Source organism: Sus scrofa, chromosome 18 (genome assembly GCF_000003025.6).
Source record: "Sus scrofa isolate TJ Tabasco breed Duroc chromosome 18, Sscrofa11.1, whole genome shotgun sequence".
NCBI classification, from domain to species: Eukaryota; Metazoa; Chordata; class Mammalia; order Artiodactyla; family Suidae; genus Sus; species Sus scrofa.
The window spans coordinates 22,589,661-22,610,837 of record NC_010460.4 but is presented as its reverse complement, the minus strand read 5'-3'; the positions used below and the strand labels follow the sequence as shown (position 1 = coordinate 22,610,837).

Sequence of the window (21,177 nt, the reverse complement as noted above, 5' to 3'; positions counted from 1 at the left end):
ACAAAATTGTTTTAAGTTGTTGGGTCTCTTAATTGCAAGTGCATCTCCAGTGTCCTACATTTGTACCTTCCTCTTCTCACGATTTCTGATTTTGGTGGCATAATTGTGTGTGGATGATTACATATCTTTACTGTATATATATCTTTACTGGGAGCCTTGTTGTTTGTGGTATTTTTGTTTCTGGTTGCAGCCTTTTCTCTTCTGTCTAGAGAAGATCCTTTAGTATTTGTTGTAAAGCTGGTTTAGTGTTGCTGAATTCTCTTAGCTTTTGCTTACCTGCGAAGCTTTTGATTTCTCATTCAAATCTGAATGAGAGCCTTGCTGCAGTAAAGCAATCTTGGTTGGAGGTTTTTTCCTTTCATCACATTAAGTATATCATGCCACTCCCTTCTGGCCTGCAGAGTTTCTGGTGAAAATCTACTGAGAACCTTATCAGGGTTCCTTTGTATGTTATTTGTTTCTTTTCCCTGGCTGCTTTCAGTATTTTCTCTTTGTCTTTAATTTTGGTCAGTTTGATTAATATGTGTCTCGGGCTGTTCCTTCTTGGGTTTATTTTATATGGTACTCTTTGTGCTTCCTGGATTTGAGTGAGTGTTTCCTTTCCCATGTCAGGGAAGTTTTTGGCTATTATCTCTTGTCTAATCTATGACAAAGGAAGCAAGATTATACAATGGAGAAAAGACAGCCTGTTCAATAAGCGGTGCTGGGAAAACTGGACAGCCACATGTAAAAGAATGAAATTAGAACACTCCCTAACACCATACACAAAATAAACTCAAAATGGATTAAAGACCTAGATATAAGACCGGACACTCTAAAACTCTTAGAGGAAAACATAGGCCAAACACTCTCTGACATAAACCATAGCAACATCTTCTCAGAATCACCTCTTAGATTAATGACAGTAAAAACAAAAATAAACAAATGGGACTTAATCAAACTGAAAAGTTCTGCAAAGCAAAGGAAACCCTAAAAAAAAAAATGAAGAGACAACCCACAGAATGGGAGAAAAATTTGCAAATAAATCACTGACAAGGAACTAATCTCCAAAATCTATAAACACCTCCTACCACTCCATACCAAAAAATAAACAACCCCATCAAAAAATGGGCAGAAGATCTAAACAGACAGTTCTCCAAAGAAGAAATATGGATGGCCAAAAAACACATGAAAAGATGTTCAACATCACTCATTATTAGAGAAATGCAAATCAAAACCACTATGAGGTACCACCTTACACCAGCCAGAATGGCCATCATCAAAAAGTCTACAAACGAGAAGTGCTGGAGAGGGTGTGGTGAACCCTATTACGCTGTTGGCAGGATTGTAATTTGGTGCAACCACTGTGGAAAACAGTATGGAGATTCCTCAGAAAACTAAATATAGAACTACTGTTTGATCCAACAATCCCACTCCTGGGCATCTATCCAGAGAAAACCATGACTCACAAAAACACAAGTACTCCGATTTTCATTGCAGCACTATTTGCAATAGCCAAGACATGCAAACAACCTAAATGCCCATCGACAGAGGAGTCGATCAAGAAGATGTGGTACATATACACAATGGAATATTACTCAGCCATTAAAACGAACGAAATAATGACATTTTTAGCAACATGGATGGACCTAGAAATTATCATGCTAAGTGAAGTCAGTCAGACAACGAGACACCAACATCAAATGCTATTACTTACATGTGGAATCTGAAAAAAGGACACAATGAACTTCTTTGCAGAACAGATACTGACTCCCAGACTTTGAAAAACTTATGGTTTCCAAAGGAGACAGGTTGGGGGGTGGGGAGATGCACTGGGGGTGTGAGATGGAAATCCTATAAAATTGGGCTGTAAAGATCATTGTTCAACTATCAATGCAATAAATTCATTGAGTAATTTAAAAAGAATCAATAAACACAGCAAGAACTTTAAAAAGAAGTAGAAAATATAAAAATAATGAGTCAGAGCTGAAGAATACAACAACTGAAATGAAAAACACAGGCTAATGTTTACCAGCAGTGTGAGGGAAAGGGAGAGGGGCAAGGTAGGGGATTAAGAGCTATAAACTAAACTATACATATTTTATACTGTGTATAAATTAAAGACGCTACAAGGATCTCTTGTACAGCACAGGGAATGTTGATAGTATTTTATACCTTTAAATAAGTATATAATCTATAAAAATATTGAATCACTATATCACACACCTGAAACTAAAGCTGTGAGTCAGCTATATGTCAACAATAAAAAAATAAATAAATAAAATGTAGCTATCTGTCTCTATTCTGAATAGCAAAGACCATACTCCAGTGGCTCTGACAATGCTTTGAGACACTACAATACCAGCCCTAGAATAGGAACTACAAAATACCCATGTCCTGAATGCACCTTTATGTTTCCTTTCACTTTTCTGAAAAGGAATCTCATTGCCTTTGCTTCCACATACAAGGCTGTTATTATGCAAGTAACTTGTATATGAGTATGATCTCTTTATGAGATAGTCAGGAATCTTTTCATACAGATATACTCAAATGAGGTAAAATTGTAGTTTACACTCTCATTTTCTAAGCCATTAACAATATTGTGTGATAAACAGTGCCATTCTATATAAATATGTAATGCATAAACATGATGTTTTAATGAGTTCCTCTAAAATTCTTGGTATATGGGGGTAGTGTAATGTAAAAGGAGTTCAGGTGTGGATAGAATAATGAATTTATCATTAATATTCGGTGTCTTTCAGTGCAAGGAAGCTCTCTGTTACTATGCTCTGTATTTTAGGACATCATACCCTGGAATGCCTGCAAGCCTGGTTCTATGCACTTATAACTTATGCCTAAAGGTTCTCTTAGAAAGTGTGCTTATTTTCAGCTAGAAAACTAAACCTACATGTATCTCAATGTTGTTCAAACAATATATGTAGTAGTCATAAGTGCAGGTCATCAGTTATGCTTGGCCCTCCTTCCCGGCCACCTTGCGCTGGAGAATGGCCATGTGGACTGCTTTGGATAATGAAATATGAGCAGAACTGACTTGTGTCATTTCTGGACTGAGCCAGCAAGTGACCCACTACACTTTATCTTCTCTCTGCCACAGGGTCCAGAAATATTCCAGGAAATGGCATCTTCACCAGCTTAGGTCCCAGAATAAGAATGACTCAGAGCACAGTCTCCAGCTGACCTGCAAAGGACATATAATGTGAATGAAAAATTAACCTTTATTATTTTAAGTGAATAAGTAATTTGAAATAATTTGTTCTGCATCTTAACCTAGTAATCTGACTGATGTAAACATAAATCCTGCCATGAAGGCAAAACACATACGTAGCATTTTTTAAGGGTCTGATTGGAAGATGGCAAATAAAGGATTACTGGATGTTGGGAGACATGGAATCTACTTGTGTAGTCATGAAGCTGTTGTACAATTGTGGTGGAGATAACCTGGCATGCAGGTCAATACCTAATGAACTGGCAGCACTGTGGGAGGAGGTTGGAACACACAGTGTTAGGCACATGTGTTAGTTGCTGTTGAGTACACTTGGCAATGTATTATAAGAAAGAGTTGACATGAGAAACTAATTGACCAAGTTATAGTAATGAAAGGGAAGAGAGAGAGCCCACAAAATTAGGGTTTTGTATGGTTGGAATAAGCACTTGCTTCTCAACTTAAAGTAAAATAAAAGTAATAAAAATATTTTAAAATAAATTGAAGCAATATTGAAGATGTTATCAAATACTATTGTTTCAATATGAAAACATTACAAACAACATATTTGAAAAAAACACTGAAAACAATGTGTATTAAATTCTGAAACAACCTTATGCACAGATCAAATGACAGTAGTTTCCTTTAGTCTGTGTTTTGCTTTGTATTTTTCAGTTTTCCAAAGTTAACTTTAGTCCAAAAATATTAAATGGAAATTTTCACAAATAAACAGTTATTCATTTTTGAACTTATGAAGTTTTAAATGTCACTCCGTTCTGAGCAGCTTGATGAAAGTAGCGCCATCTTGCTCCATTCCACCTGGTATCCCCAACTGTTGACATCATCTGTTTCTGGACGTCCAGCCTTTGACATCATCATGGCTCGATGATCCAGGATCACCAGAGGCAGATGATCCTCCTTTTTTTTTTTTTTTTTGTCTTTTTGCTATTTCTTGGGCCGCTCCCACGGCATATGGAGGTTCCCAGGCTAGGGGTCCAATCGGAGCTGTAGCCACCGGCCTACGCCAGAGCCACAGCAACGCGGGATCCGAGCCACGTCTGCAACCTACACCACAGCTCACGGCAACGCCGGATCGTCAACCCACTGAGCAAGGGCAGTGACCGAACCCGCAACCTCATGGTTCCTAGTCGGATTCGTTAACCACCGCGCCACGATGGGAACTCCTGATCCTCCTTTTGATGCATGATCAGAAGATGAGTAGTAGCCTCACTACATCTCATCATGTAGGCATCTCACACCATCTCAAGAAGATGTGTGAGTACAGTATAAGATTTTTGGAGAGAGAGAAGTATTTATCTAAGTTTCATTACAGTATATTATTTTAATTGTTCTATTTTAATATTAGCTATTGTTAATCTCTTACCTTGCCTAATTTATAAATTAGGCTTTATCCTAGGTATGTATGTATAGGAAATATCATAGTCTATGTAGGGTTCAGTACTGTCCTCCTTTTCAGGCATTCACTAGGGGTCTTGGAACCTACCCCCTGGATAAAAGGGACTATTGCAATGTCATGAACACACAGAAGGTGACTTGCTGCAGAGCCCTAGCTAGTTTTGGTGGACATGAAGTATAAACAGTGAGCAGGATAAATCTCTGTGGTTTATTTTATTTTATTTTATTTTATTTTTTGTAACTAAAGCGTAACTTAGCCTATCCTACTTAATAGAGCATGGCGGAGAAAAAGAATCTCTCTTTATTTTTCATGTGGGAAAATCAAAGATTTGGCTTATCTTTAGCAATCATCTTTAAAAGACTGCTTTAGTGGAAGTTAACTCAAGTTGATTTGAAATCTGTTGAGGAACTGAAAAAGCATAGATATATAATTTACAAAGTATGTGTTGTCATACATTTCAAATCTATTCATTGAGATGCTTGTAATCCTGTTTAAATAGTTGCCTTTTTCAGATCCAGTTTTCTTTCTGTGTCTGAGGTGGGTGATACCATTTGTAGAATTTAGCTAAATAAATATATTTTATAATAACTACTGACTAGGTGGAATAATTTTAGATGTATTTGTTTTAACTAAAAGTTATTTTAATATATTTTTCTGCTGTAACCCAAAACCTGGATTCCTGTTTTCTCAACTAAATTAATTTTTTAAAATATGCTCATAATGCCTGGTACTTCACAACCAGTTACCTTTTCCTACTTCTCTGATTCTGATAACAGCTAGAAAGTAGTCAGCACTTTGTTACTATCTCATCAATTTCTTCTTTGTACTTTGTTATTTTATTTAATTTTATTTTAGGGCCACACCACAGCCTATGAAAGTTCCCAGGCTAGGAGTCAAACTGGAGCTAGAGCTACTGGCCTACACAACAGCCATAGCATTGCGGGATCCGAGCCGCGTCTGCAACCTATACCACAGCTCACCACAGAGTCAGATCCTTAATCTGCTGAGCGTGGCCAGGGATCGTCGAACCTGCGTCCAAACGGATCCTAGTCAGGGTTGTTAACCACTGAGCCATGAAGGGAACTCTAGTACTTTAAAAGCAGGTAATGCAACTCACCCTTTCCCCTTATCCCCAACCTATGGCAACACCATTCTACTCTCTGCTTCTATGTGTTTGACTATTTTAGATACCTCATGTAAATGGAATCGTGCGCTATATGGGAATAATCAGTGGATACAAAGTTTGTTATGGGAGATGATTAAGTTCTCTAGAGAGCACTGCGCATATGGTTAAGGATGCTATGCCTGCACACTTGAAAATTAGTTAGAAGGGTAGATTTCATGACAAATGTTTTTACTATGATCAAAATGTGGTTTAGATATTTAATTTTTTATTTTTAGAGCTAATGTATTTTTGAGATGAATCTTCATAATATTTTGAGAAAAAATTTAGGTTTAAATAGGGGTGACAAGATTTGTTATAGGAGTTTTCCTTATTCTACATTTTCTGAAATATATTTTCAAATATGAGGTACATAATTTACTTAATGTCAATCACTATTGCTAAGAGTATCACAACATTTTATTATGAGCTACTTTATTTCCAGCATTTCTGACTAGAGTCTGAAAATGGCTAGTAATTCATAAGAGTCTGTGATCTGTCTTGATAGATTTTAAGGCTATTTGTAGGAGATAATATCCAGTCATTGTTTGAAGTACATAATTTTGTGTTTTGAAGACTTTCTTAAGTTTTATAATAATAAAAACAAAGTAACAAATAACATGTATTTAATATATGGAACATCTGTGCGAGGTTCTTTTATGTAGAAATAATAAAGAAGAATAAAAACCTGAGTCGTTACAAAGTCTGAATTTTAGAATAAAAAAGTTATTTAATTAAATCTGTAACTACCTCCAATTTGACCAAATTGATATTGACAGATTGGGAACTAACTTATAATGGATGTAGAAGGATGGAAGAAGAATGATTAGCATTTCAAATGCTTGCATATGAATGGACCTTCAAATGTACTTAAAAACAATTTGTTTTCCTAAAACCATTGAAGCCTTTTTCCTAAAGTTATTCTTTATTTGATTTAAATCATATAGTGAGGATCATTTTAAATGAATAAATTGTTGCCAGAGAACTGAATCCATAAAATCTTCAACTCTTATCTTTTAGTATTTTTAAATAAAAATTGTATATATTTAATATATGCAACATGATAATTTGATATACATATATATAGCGAAATTATTACTACAGGTAAACAAATTAACATATCATATTCCTGTGTAGCTACCATTTTTGTGTGTATGAGGAAAAAGTCTGAAATTTACCTTTTAAGTGAATTTCCAGTATTCAATAATACATTATTACTGACTTTAGGTGTCATGCTGCACATTAGGTCTCTTTATCCTATCTAACTGCAACTTTGTACTTTTTTTTTTATTACATTTTCTTTTTTTTCCCCCACTGTACAGCATGGGGACCCAGTTACACATACACATATACATAATTTTTTATAACTTTGTACTCTTTAACCAATGTGTCCCCTGGTAACCACCATTCTACCCTCTGCTTCTACGTATTTCAACAATCCAACTTGCAGGGATAAACCCAAAGAAAATGAAACCAACATCTAAAAGAGAAATTTGTACATTCCCATGTTCATTGCAGCATTGCTCATGATAACCAAGATATGGAAGCAATCAAGGTGTCCCTTTGTGGATGAATGGATGAAGAAATTGTGATACACACCCCCCCACACACACAAGAATGTTATTCAGCCTTGGAAAAAGGGGAGATCCTTAGATTTTCAACAACATGGATGAACCTGGAGGACATTATGCTAAGTGAAATAAAGCAGACACAAAGGAAAAAATAATCTCACTTATATGCAGAATCTGATTCTATTGAATTAATATTATTTTTTCATAGAGGAATTTTTTTTTTTGTCTTGGTCTTTCTAGGGCTGCAACCCCAGCATCTGGAGGTTCCCGGGCTAGGGGTCGAATGGGAGTTGTAGCCGCTGGCCTACACCACCGCCACAGCTGGCCTACACCACCGCCACAGCATCGCAGGATCTGAGCCGCGTCTGTGACCTACACTGCAGCTCATGGCAACACCGATCCTTAAGCCACTTATTGAGGCCAAGGATCAAACCCATGTCCTCATGGATACTAGTTGGGTTCCTTAACCGCTGAGTCACGATGGGAACTCCCATAGAGGAAATTTAAGCTGCAATACCTGAATTACTAAATATTTTAAGTCAGCATTGCTTGAATGATTGTTTTCATTTGAAGTAATCCAATCAGAGAAAGCAATCAATAACTTTCTCAAGATACTGAAAAATTGCAGGTTTTTACGCTGATGATTATATTGTCATCTAACCAGAAACTCACCATGGAAAACTTTGTTTTGATGTCATTCAAGATGATGAGCATAAAAACATAAAGATCTCTTCATTTATATAATTTAAAAAATGTCGAATTGACATTTTTAATGTAAACTGGTATATTCAAGTATGAAGGATCTGAAACTTTTCTTTTTTTAAATTAACCTGTTAATTTATGTATTTGAACTCTTACTTAACATTATTAATTAAAACATTTTTTATGTGGGAGGGTATGGAAGATTCAGTGCGTTCAATTTTAATTATTCTGTAGGAACTCAGAAGTTCTATTTATGTTAGTAAAGTATGATTTTGATGAGGTGATGAGGTGAGAATTTAAATGATTCGCAGTGTTGTTTTTTTTCTCACTCATTCAGCCAGATAGTGAGCATATGCAAATATCCTGTAAACCCATTTCAATACACTTGTGTTCTTTACTTGTCCTTACTTAAGCAGTGACTCTATTAAAATAATAGGAATTTTACAGACTCTAGAAGTTTCTTTGTTAATATTGCCAGAGGAACAACAAAATTATATATATTGTTTTTGAATGGCAGGATTTATTAGTTTTATAAATGGCATTGTAAAATGATTGTACAGTAAGCCTTGTATAATCATTCAGGATCTGAATGAGGCACTTAATTTTTCAAAAAGTTTTGCTGCATTTTGTGAGGAAAATTATAAATTACATGTAAAATCGAAGGTCTTTCATCTTTCTGTATATATCAACTTCCACATAGGAAATGGATGTAGAACTATTTTTTTCCCATTATGGTCATAGATTATGTTACAAAAGGGTCCAACTTTTAGAAAAATATTGTCACATAAAACTTGTTTTTACCTTACATGTGAGTTATGTTCAAAAAGCTCTGTATAAGATATTTATTGAGAATTCCAACTGTGTGTTCCCAGAGAAAGAGAAGTAGTTATGGTAGCTGCTGAGCATAGGTCTCAGAACAGCTTATAGGAAATTTTCCCTCATACCATTAGTGTTCCCAGACTTATTAATAGGTATTCCCAAGAAAAGCAGAATTTCATGAATAAATACATTGACTGATGCTGCGATGGAATGAATGAAACAAGTTTTCTTACTGCAGGATTCTTCAATGCTTTTAATGCTAATGTGCCTTAATATGCATTGTAAGATACAACATGCCATGTTTCTGAAACGTATTTCACCATGAAGCATCTAATGCTTTTTAAAAGTGCCCTGGACATTTAATTTTCTCCTAGGTAATCAATAGTGCTCATGAGGTCAAGGCAGTATTTGGACTACATCACATACATTAACTTTCTAAAAGTTCTGTGTGTGATCTGAAAAAAAAAAAAATTATACTTGGAATTATACTTGCTACTCCCAAATAGGGATTTAAAAAAAAATACAAACAATAGTTTAAATAGATTGTCATTCAGGGGACATGATTATATTTATATTAATCTCGTGGCTTTTTGAACCTCCTGGCATGTAACCATATCCCCTTGCAAAGCCCAGTTTGCAGAGTGCAGAAAATGTTGTCTCATTTGCAACTTTCTAAAGTATGAAGCTAACACTCAGAAGGATTCACAACCTGTAGGCTGGGAAGCCTGTAAAGGAAAGAGCTAAGATTTGAGTTTGGGATCTAGTGGATGGTAATAATAGTTGCATCCAGTGGGTGTGGAATGGTTTACTATTCCTTTGTAAGCTGTCTGCTACTACCAAGTCTTCCATATTTTTAAATTTTTTTGTCTTCTATTTTGTCAAATAGTCTATGTTTTCTGCTTTCAAATCTTTGATATTTTCAATTTTCCTTTCTCCTTTGCTCTCTATCTTGTTCGTTTAATCTTTATTCTCACTCTAAGAGTTGCCTTCCTTCTTTTTCTCCATGGCTTCTTATCATCCTGGACCTTGTACAGGAAGTGAATTTTAAGACACTGAATCTATTTTCTAGTCACCAGTAAAGACTAATTATTGGTCTTCCTCCCTCCCCCACCAACGGGTTTTCTTAAAACCTACAAAGAAGAAAATAGAATTTAAGAGTCTCCTTCCTTTGATTCTACTATAATTGTCTTTTGAAACTAAACTTTAAGATTGAAAAAACTGATTACAAAGCAGAGAACTCTTTTGAGTATGTAAATATGTGAAATGAAACTTCTAAAATCTCTTTTCCAGAGAAAATCCTAGGCAGTATGTACTAGTCACTTTTTTTTTTTTTTTTTAGGGCTACACCAGTGGCATATGGAAGTTCCCAAGCTAGGGGATGAATTGGAACTGTAGCTGCCAGCCTACACCACAGCCACAGCAATGCCAGATCCGAGCTTCGTCTGTGATCTACACCACAGCTCATGGCAACACTGGATCCTTAACCCACTAAATGAGGCCAGGGATTGAACCTGTGTCCTCATGGGTCCTAGTCAGATTCATTTCCGCTGAGCTATGACGGGAACTCCACTAGTCATTTTATCAAAATTGCTATGTGACATCCAAAATGAGTGTGTAAGGGCTTGCATGGGAAAAAGTAGTGGGAATTATCTACTCTCATCTTCTCTCCCAGGACACCTTACTTCAGTCATTCTGGACAGCATGGAAAGAGTGAAGGGAATCAGACAAGAGGATAAATGGAATGGGAGCTCTGGTTGAGAGGCTGGGAGGATGGGAGGAGTACAGGACCCCAGCATATAGAAATGGTGAGAGAATCCTGGTGATGAAGAAGGTGGCAAGAATAGAAGTATGGAAGCTCATTAGGACATGCTTTGAAAGATAAAAGTAGTATCTATAGAAAGCATACAAGAACTGATGTATTCTGTGATTATCAGTAGAGAGATTATTTTCTGTGATTATCTGTAAGGATATTAAATATAGAATAGTTAAAAATTTGGAGTTCCCCTTGTGGCTCAGCAGGTTAAGGACCTGACGTTGTGTCTGAGGTTGTGGGTTTGATCCTTGGCCTCACTCAGTCAGTTAAGGACCCAGTGTTGCCACAAGTTACAGCATAGGTTTCAGATGCTGCTTGGATCTGGTGTTGCCATGGCTATGGTATAGCCTCAGCTGCAGCTCCTATTAGACCCCTAGCCCAGGAACTTCCATGTGCTACAGGTGCAGCCATAAAAAAAATATATATATATGAAATTTAGAGTTGGCCATTCTTGAATTCAAGTCCCACATTTACCATTTACTAATGATATGACTTGAGCAAAACTTTTTAACTCATGTAGACCTCAGTTTAGTCACCTGGAAAATGGGGGTGGGCTAGACAAACTACTTACTCCTAAGTTTTAATCTGTCAATTAAATGTGTTACTTTTTGTAAACTGCTTGGCACTAAAAATTCTCAATAAATGCTAGCTGAAATTATTTGTATTAGAGAGGCTGTATATATAAATGTGGGACTGCCTGAATATGTGTTTTAAATTTTTTAGACCCATTTGCAGTTGTAAAATCAGCTCTTTCCTGCTGATGAAAATGCTTAGTTTATCAATTAACTCTATTATAATTTCCCCTCCTGCTGTAAAAGTGCAGTTTTAGTAAATAATGACCAAAGAACAGATGCCAGGAAATGTACTAAATTTTCCAAAGTGATTTCTCTGATTCAGTCGGCAACTATTAATTATACTATGCAAATAAATTTTAAACCTCCAATTTCAATGAAATTGAATACTATACTATTTTCAGTTTGGATTTTTTGGAAACACAATTGTCTCCAAACAATGATCAATTGGGCTGCTTTCATCAAAACCAAACAGGTGAAATCAGGCATTAACCTATGTAATTTTTAAAAAGTCATGCCGCATAAGTTTTCTTTGTCAAAAAACTATTGCGGCCCAATGTAAAATAACTAAAATATGTGTTATCTTAAAACCGGTATTAAATTGTTGATCTACCATTGATATGCTAACAATATGCTACTCTTCTACCTTTTTTTAAAAAAATCACATTTGAAGCTTTTGTCACAAATAACATTTAGAAGGAAATAACAGAAATCAGTTAGAATTGTTAAATAAAAGTTGCTATTTATCATCTATTATGTTTTTGGAAATGTCCTGGTTTCTTTATTTGTGTAATGCATTGAATATATGATGTTACTCATTGTATTCGGATGGCAAAAATAGATTCAGAAAGCTAGTTAACATACTCAAATAGCTCTAAGTAGGACAAGTCATGGAGCTAGAATTTCAACCCAGACTTATTCAGAAATTTGTTTCGCTAACTGCCGTGTCTTGCTGACTTTTTTTATGATTGTTCACAAATAATCTTTCTCACAATTTGAAAGTTTTCAGTTTGCTGTGTGATGAATACCTCAAAATTCAATTTCTGCCACATCATATCAATATCAAATCAGATGATTTCTGACAATAGTAATAGTTGCTAATATTTATGAGTCATTAGTCTGTGTTATGTATTTCAATATGTACTCTATTTATAAATACCATTTGAAGGAGTAAGTTATTGCTTTAACCCCCATTTTACAGTTGAAGAAACTTGCCTAAAGGAGGCGACTGTGTTGCACACGACTAGCAACTACCACAGTTGTGTTTCAAATCCAGGTCTGCCTGACTCTGAAGTTCTTTAGCACTTTACTTTGCCCATGGTAACATAAAATTATATATAATGTAGTAAATCTTATGATGAGAAAAACATATTCCAAGAACTGAGAAATTTCGAGACCAGAAATAATCTAAATACTCTGACGGGTAATTGCTAGCAAACCAAAATTCCTCAAATGAAGATTTTTATGGGCTTCCTATTTGTGCTCAACTCAAGATTCAGGTTAAGGTAACATGAAAGTGTAAGATGCCCTTGGGTAGAGAGGTGGCATGGCCTAATATTTTGAAGTTTTGCTCAGCTACAAATATGTGGGTGCAAATTACATACTGTTGTGTTTCTTCATACTCTTCTTGATAACTGAGCTATGATATGCAGCTGAACAACTGTGTCCTTTGCTCTCTCGCCTTCAGATAGCCACTCTTTATCACCTGGAATGTTCCTTGTCTTCTCCACTCACAATACAGTACTTGAAAGAGTCTGGCCCAAGTGGCTTTCTCTAAGAGGCGGCTTAAGGCAGTGGTTAAGAAAGGGAACCCAGAGCCAGACTGTCTAGGCTCAGACCTCTTTCCTGGTATGACCTCACTTAACTTTTTAACATGTTGGTGCCTCAGCTTCCTTATCTGTGAAATCGGGATAACAACAACAATAGCAGCAATAACAATACATTTCACAGGGGATTGTTAGAAGAATTACATGAGTTATTTTTGAAAATATGTAGCCTGATGTCTGGAACCAAGTAAGAGCTGCGTAAAGTAAATAAGTAAATAAAAACAAAACCTTCACTCAGAACCCTGATCAGAAGTGCTTTCTTTATCCCATTTCCTGAAATACTTGATTCAACTCCTAGGGTACATTGCCTCCTCTTATAATTACTTATTTGCATACCCTTTTACTTGTAGTTGATTTTAAGCTTCTTGTGAAAAGACAACTTCTTCCATGGTTTCAGGGTATTGTCCAGTAAGACTCAGGCAAGTGTGAATCAATGACTCTCTAGAGGCAGGTGAATAACTTCCATTTCCTTCCACCCTAGAGAATGTCGCTGATGGTTATAAAACCATTGCATCATCTGGTACAATAAGATGGCAGTTCACACTGGTGGAAATTGTTACCTTCTGAATTGATCATTTGTTGCCTTCTCTGTATGTGGTAGGTGAAACAATGCTCTTACAGAGTTGTCCGTGTCCTAATCCCCAAAACCTATGGATATGTTACCTTACCTGGCAAAGGGATTCTGCAGATATAATTATTAAAGATTTTAAGATAAGAAGATGGAAGCAGAGGTCATAGTGGTGCCCATTGCTGGAGGTGGTGGTCATGGACCAAGAGATGTAGATTGCTTTCTTAGTAAAGGAGAGGAATGGATTCTCCCTTAGAGTATTCAGAAGAAACGTAGCCCTGATGACACATTAGCTTCAAGACCTCTGGCCTCCAGAACTGTATGTCTAATTCTGTTGGTTTTAATTTGTATTGTTTTAAACAACTAAGTTTGTGGGCGTTGCAGCTAGGGGAAACTAAAGTCTACTTTTAGGAATGAAAAATAATGATAATAAAAAAGATTGGAATAAAGGAAGGAACAAAGAATGAGGGAACAGAGCATGCTTTACTGCAATTATGCTATTGTGGTGAGCATGAATAAGATTCAAAAACCCAACAGACAGAATTACTCATCTCACTTTATGGTGGGCAGTAAATAAAACATGAGTTGTTGGAAACAAAATTTTAAAACAAGTACATCAAGTATTTTCTTCTTAGATATTGGTGGAAGTTTTTTATGAGAAAAAATTTTATTACGAACTTTATCATGAACAAGGCATTGTAAGAAAAAAAAACTGAATCAATACTGTAATTCATTTTAAAAATGCAAGGATCGCAAACCAAGCATAGTTTCTTTTTATAAACCCAGTCTTGGAAACAATGAGTAAACTTATTAAAACGTATTCTCTTCTAAGCTACAATATACAGTCCTTTACACTCAAGCCTCCCTTCCATCCCCACTCCCTGATTCTACTTCCAACCAGAAGCAGTTGTTGCATTTAGGGTAGTTGTGAGGGGAGAGGAAACAGAAGGGCAATGGAGGAGATAATACTGTCAGTCTCGTTTTAATAAAGAGTCTACAGAAATGCTTCACAGAAGCTTTAATAGCATTCCTGGCAATAACCACCCCCTGTTCCCCATGTATTTTGAATCGGATTTAATTTGAATTAAATAGAAATAAAAACTCTTTACCATTGCACCCTAATGACTGTAATTTTCTCTCAAGCTGTTACTTACAGACACAGTATGCTGCACCTTGGAAAGAACGTTCTGATCCTTTTTTTTTTTTGAGTCTCAAGGCTAATGTCTTTATCTTAAAAACTAACTTCTTTTTGAAGGATGAGCTTTAATTCTGTGAATTAATATGACATATAAGATCCTCTGGGTTTTCCATACGAAGAGAAATTCTCAACTTAGATATCTTCCTTTTGTTGCAATAATTCTAGCTAGCCCTATGATACCACCCAGTTTGTCTTTTTCAGAGCTGTAATACTCTTGTCAGCAGCTCTGCTGGAGCATTTATCTCACCAGATCTTTGTAACCCTGATTGCCAGAGCCAAAAATGTCTCCAGAATGACTTCAAGTCATTCAACTCTCTAGTGCCAGATGGTATACAAATTGATCCCTTCTCACAGATACAGATGTCACTGTGCCCAGAGTTTGTTAGAGTGTCTACATCTACTCCTGCTGGGAATATAATTTGGTAGAACAACTCTTTGGCCAACCTGCCAATGATCTGTAGAATATAGACTCATTCCCAGATGACAGCTTTAAAATATGCACTTTTCTATTAATCAGAATGACAGAGAACCGCAATTCAAAATTAGGGATGAACACATATTTTTGATGATGCTGCACTGAAGGAGAGACTTGCTGAAAAATTCAGAAGGATGGCTTGAAAAGAAATTTCACTGAATGAGAAATCTAATTTATCTCCTCCTTCTTTCAGCGTTACCAAGGAGAATATTAAACTCTACAACTGGTGATGTAGGGGAATCTGTTTGCCTCCTTGCATCAGTTCCTTGATATCTAAAGGATGTCAGTAATGAATGGAAAGAACAATAATGTTAAGTACCTGAATTAGGTAAGGGTCAGTTTTCAGAATGAATAACTGAATCCAAACCCTATATCCAAAGTTTTCCATTATTAATATCTGACAGTTTTTAAAGGACCTTTCTTTGGTTCCAATTCTATTCCACATGGTGGTGGAGTTGGGTTATTTTTCTGTTTTAATGCATGTTTAGATCATCCCACCACCTAACTTATTCAATTGATCATATATACAAAGATGAAGAAAATTTTAGCCTATGACACTTTGGAAGATAAATCTGTTTTAAAATAAATAATTTATAATTGTATGGCCCAATAAAATATTTTTCAATTGTTTGTGATTTAAAAATGTCTGTACCAATATCTCTTTATGAGAAAAAATATAAAATCCAAGATTATTTTATATACTCAAGTATAATCTTGAGAATGAAATGTAAGGCTATCAAGAAGCTATATTTTTTTTTCCTATGGGTTTTTTGTTGCTTTAATTGTGCTGGACTTCAGTCTTAAGCATGGACAAATAAAATTATATATTGCTTTTCCAAAAATTACAGTTCATCAAATTACCAAATTATTGATATGCCAACAAAATATTTTTAGAAACCATCCTAGAGAAAATCTGAAACTAAATCCTATACCTAAGCCAATAGGTTGGTTTGTAGGCATGTCTTGTAGAATTGATGTATTCTTTTGAATGTGAGGTAGAGTATTTACCATCTAGGGAATGAAAAACTATTGTTTCGTGTAAGCCTTAAATGTGATGCTATTGTTATAAAGAAAATGCCTAAGAAAAACTAACTCAATAAAGGGACATTATCTTTAAAAATTTTATAAGCAAATACAATAGTCTTTAGGAGTTTAAAGTACTGTACTGTAACACTGACACAAATGAGCTACTACATAAAGTGCAGTTTTCTAACAGCAAAATTGATTTAATAAGTTTCAGTTAATTAAGAGGTTAAAAGTTAAAATATTTAACCAAGGTGATTCTACTGATGGATAAGGTATAAAAACTGGGAGTTAAGACTAGTTCCATCTGACTCAAGGCAAATTACTTACTCTCATAGTAAGACTGTGGGAACTCTCACAACCTTAATTTACTTACCTGCAAATTGTAGCTACCTGGAGGAATTGATAGACACCTGTATTATGTTTGCTTCATGGTAGCTACTCAATGATTTTTAGGTATGATGATTATGTTAATATGATACTTATCTAATAACACTACATCTATACCAAATTCGCTCGTCCATTTGACTTTAATAGACTACTCTTTCCATGTTGAAATGTCATCTTTTTAATGGATTTTTACTCTTCAACTTGTAACTTTTTTTTCCCTCTGCTTTATTGCCACATGCTTTTCCTGACTTGTGGTATGATACTAGATAACTGGTATGTCCAGTTATGCCTTTCTCATCAGGCCTTGGGCAACTCTGGCTGCAAATACTTACAAATTTATATTATACCTTTACTTTCTGTGTCTTACTGTTAATTTTCACTTTAGTGCTCTATATTTCAGTAGAGTATAGTTTTAGTGTGTTGTCTCTTTATTTCTCCCTGGTAAAAATTGACTTTTATTAAGCCCAGGCTTCAATTCTCAAGTTATGAGTTATACTATGAGTTATAGTAATGGTTTTGAATAAGAAAAAAATTATTGAATCTAATCGAAAGGACACAAATTGATATCATTATCAACAATTACCTCATAGAGTTGTTGCTATTCATTTATCTAGTATCTTGCAAAGGGCCATCTTCAGTATACAACAAGTTCCAGGCATATTGCTTGTTTTCAAGAAGTGGGAATAACTAGTTCAATTCTTTCACCCTACTATTCTCTATCAGTGTTATAGTGTTGCTTATTTTTAAACACTACTGCCATCACCATCAACAAAAACACTGGAATTTATTTTAGGGAAAAAACAGTTTTAAAAAACCCCAGAATTTAATTTTTAAAATATTGTCAATATACTGTGCTTATTATTTTCAGAGGATTGATCCCATATAAAGTTGCCATAAATCTCATTTGTTTTTTGATTAGAAGACAATGATTTTTAGTAAATTAGCGTGTATAGTAGTGCTAGCCCCCTTCATCCATCCCCTGCCATTTCAAGAAAACCAACACTATCATGTTCTATTAAAAACAGAAGATTTCTATTGTTTTTGCACCATTAATTTATAGTAATATAGAAGAGTATCCTTATTTCTCACTCTATGTCTCTCTCCACCTTCTGTATAATTGCTATTGTATTAAGTCGAGGCTTATAGAGGAGGGTGTAGTAAATCAGTAGCAGTAATGTTTTCTGTACCTCTTAAAATCATGTAATTATGATTCAGGTCTTCTATAGCTCATGTATAGTAAAGATAGATTCTGCACATCTATATTGACATTTAAACGAATAAAAGTTTATGACCCTGTAATGCAGTTTGGGAAGAAATTTCAACCAGTTAATGTAGACCTTGTGAGAAAAATCCATATTGAACACAATTATTGCTGGAAAACAGGATTTACACTTAAAACCTTTTTTCCTTCTATTGCCTTAAGATAGTAACTGAAAAACACTTGAAAGGAATGATGTTTTTAGTTTTGACTATTTCATTATTATTATTGTTCTTAGTCTGAGGGAAAGCACTGAAAACATGGGGCCTTGTGAAGTACAATAAAAGTCGAGTCCTTCACTGCATGTCATTTTTATTTTAGCATTTTGTTCTAAATTACCTCTCAGGGAGACAAGGATACAGGATAAGCAAAATTTATCAAAATCTTAAGATTGTGTGCTTTGGGGAGGAAAGGAATGGCAGTGATGGTCAAAGATTAAGAGGGAAACAAGCAAATAAAATAAAAGTAAAATCTTATAACGACGGTGGCATAAACTAAGGAATAAATTACTTCATGCTCCTGAAATTTAAATGAATAAGTAAATATATACCTTGAAGTGAGAAAAGATAGCACTGAAATAAAACCACAACAGGCATGATTGACAATACTAGTATATAGGGGTCAAGCCACTTTCACCATTGGGGGCAAACCTCAAACATCATTGCATAAGCATCTGATATACCAGACACCCCAAAAATAAATTGGTAATACATGCATGCCATCTAATTGGAATATGGGCATTTTTGCTTACTCGATGTGTTTATCTCATTGGTGGTTTACATAATTTTTAAAAATGTCATTCAATTTAAAATGGGGTATCAAGTGCCAAAACTAGTCTATAAGATATTTTAAACATTCGATGCTATTTATTTATTTTTTATATAGTGATTTTTTACTTTTTTCATTATAGCTGGTTTACAGTGTTCTGTCAATTTTCTACTGTACAGCATGGTATTTATAATACTTAGTTTCAAATACTAAAGATAAAACATCTATTTTTGATGATTGAATAGAGATTCACAAATTAGCATGTCTACTTTTACCTATTAGTTGTATTTTTGGTACAAAATTCATGTTTGAAATTTCAAGATTGCTATCTTCAGGAATAGATAATCCCTCAAATGATGACCATGATTTTTGAGAATGATCAAAATATAAGAAAAATACCATAAACCCAGGAATGTGTTCACAAGGGAAGAATTACATTCTGTGTCTCTGAGTGCTGGACATTTCATAGCAAACCATGCATTGCAGAGACTTCTTGTTTGTTTGTTTAAAAATTTTACGGAAACTTTGGGAGGTTGGAAAGGTGGGGACAGGGAAGAAGATCTACTTTGATTCTGAGTCTGAAATCACATATGGAATTTGGTTTTACCTTTCCTTGGGTTATAGTGATGTTTCTCCTAATGATAATTGTCTCCTCTCAGTGAGGGGCTTATACCTACCCTTGGGATGAACTGATGTGAGCATGCCTCAGTAACCGTCAGCTCGGGAACTTCAAAGAGTGAAAGTCAGGTCTGAAATCAGCTGTCTGGTAGAGGTTACAGAACAGAAATATGTAACTTTCCCTGAGAATTTCTGGAAACACTGGAGAGGGAGACCTGTGTTTTAAAAGAAAGGGAAATACCATTACAGCCGTCGCCCCAGCCGTGGTGCTGAAAGGAAAGAAGCAGAGTCAGGGCAGTTGCTGCAGGCCCCATCATCAGACTTGAGACAGGATGGGAGGCTCACAGCTCCTCACAGAGGCCTCCAGGACCGAGGGGACTAGTGAGCCCACCAGTGGAGAGTCTTCTGTTTCCTCCTTGGGGTAGAGGCCCATTTCAAAGAGGCCTGGTCCCTGGTCTGGCCCATTGGTCATGGTTGGCAGGGGAGTCAGTGCTGAATCTCCTCTTCCTGGACCAGGCCAAGGGGAGGCTTTCACAAAGAACAGAGAAACTCTGAAAGCTCAAACCTGACCTCTTCTATAGATTACCTGCTGGCCCCAGAATGGACCCCAGGTTGTGGAAGACAAACCACACTGCCCTCTCGGCCAAAAAAGGCCATTGTCAATATGAAGCCATTGTCTCCTAGAACACTGTGCTTCTGTGCAGGCTGGAAGGAGCCCTCTGTGGCCAAGCAGGCATTTATTTCCCTGTGCCCTATGGTGGCTTCTGGAAGGCTACTCCACCCACCACTTGCAGTCAGTGACACCCACCCCCTGAGTTGTATCTCATCACTGGTGCAGTGAGTTCTTTCTTCTGCTTCAGTCTCCCCAGCTTGCTTTCAGGATCCCATCTCTGCTCCCTTCACTTTGGATCACTCTCTTTTGGATCTGAGTCTCCCTTGCCAAATTACTGTACAACAGATACATCTTCCGTGTTGTTTCTTGTGCATCTGTCCATCCAATCCACAGGATTGCCCTCGATTCCTGAGAGCCCTAGAGCAATTTCCAAGCATTCCCTTCTTCTAGTTGCTTAAGTCCCTTTTACATGACCTCACTCTCACCTCTAGAGTTGTCAGTTAGTCTCTGAAACTCGCCAGGTTGACCTGGGGTCAAGTTTAGATGTGTGGTACAGAGTCACTTCGTGAGAGGCCATGCTCCCTGCTTTTGGATCCCACAGTTTCTGTGTCAGTAGCATGATCCCCTCTGCTGTGGTCTGTGATCACCAAGTTTTGTGAGTCTGCATCCCCTCATAGCTTGGCTCACTGTCCATAGCATTGTTTTGACCCCAAAACTAGAGTAAGTGTTCCTGCCAAAATGAGTGAGGCTCTTGTTCCCTCTAGACTTTGCCCACCTCCCACCATGGGAGAATTGTGGAACTTTCTGTAAGAACCTTCTCCCTGGTCTTGCTCATCCTTCTCCCAGTGCCGGTCATCGTAGACATGATACAGCCCATGAGATAGGTTATGAAGCCTCTGAGGGGCCTTCTATAGCTCCTTCCCATCTCATTTTAGACTATGTCATGTAAGGCCACCAGTTCTTTTGTTTGAATTGTATGAATCTCCACCTGGCCTGCCTTTGGTGGAACCTGGACAGTACTGTCGCCCTCTTCCCACACTCTGCCTCTGCATTCCTGGCACTGATTATTTTCTGTGAAAACACACAGTGAACAGGTAAATTTTGAACTGACCCTGAGGAAGTGGGTCAGGAGCTGTGTGGATAAGAGAGAGGGGAGAACCAGTGGAGAACTAACGATAATTT

The 21,177-nt window shown here is 36.3% G+C and overlaps 1 long non-coding RNA gene across 3 annotated transcripts in view; it reads left to right on the top strand.

Annotated features, from left to right (window-relative positions):
* LOC110257598 overlaps positions 1–21,177 on the top strand; it is an 803,392-nt gene that overhangs the window by 215,368 nt on the left and 566,847 nt on the right. Inside the window, exon 3 of one of the 3 annotated variants that reach the window (XR_002340439.1) lies at positions 3,095–3,951. The exons of the other annotated variants lie outside the window; for them this stretch is intronic. This is a non-coding gene — a long non-coding RNA (uncharacterized LOC110257598). Of the gene's footprint in view, positions 1–3,094; positions 3,952–21,177 lie in introns of those variants that run through there. 3 annotated transcript variants of the gene reach the window in all.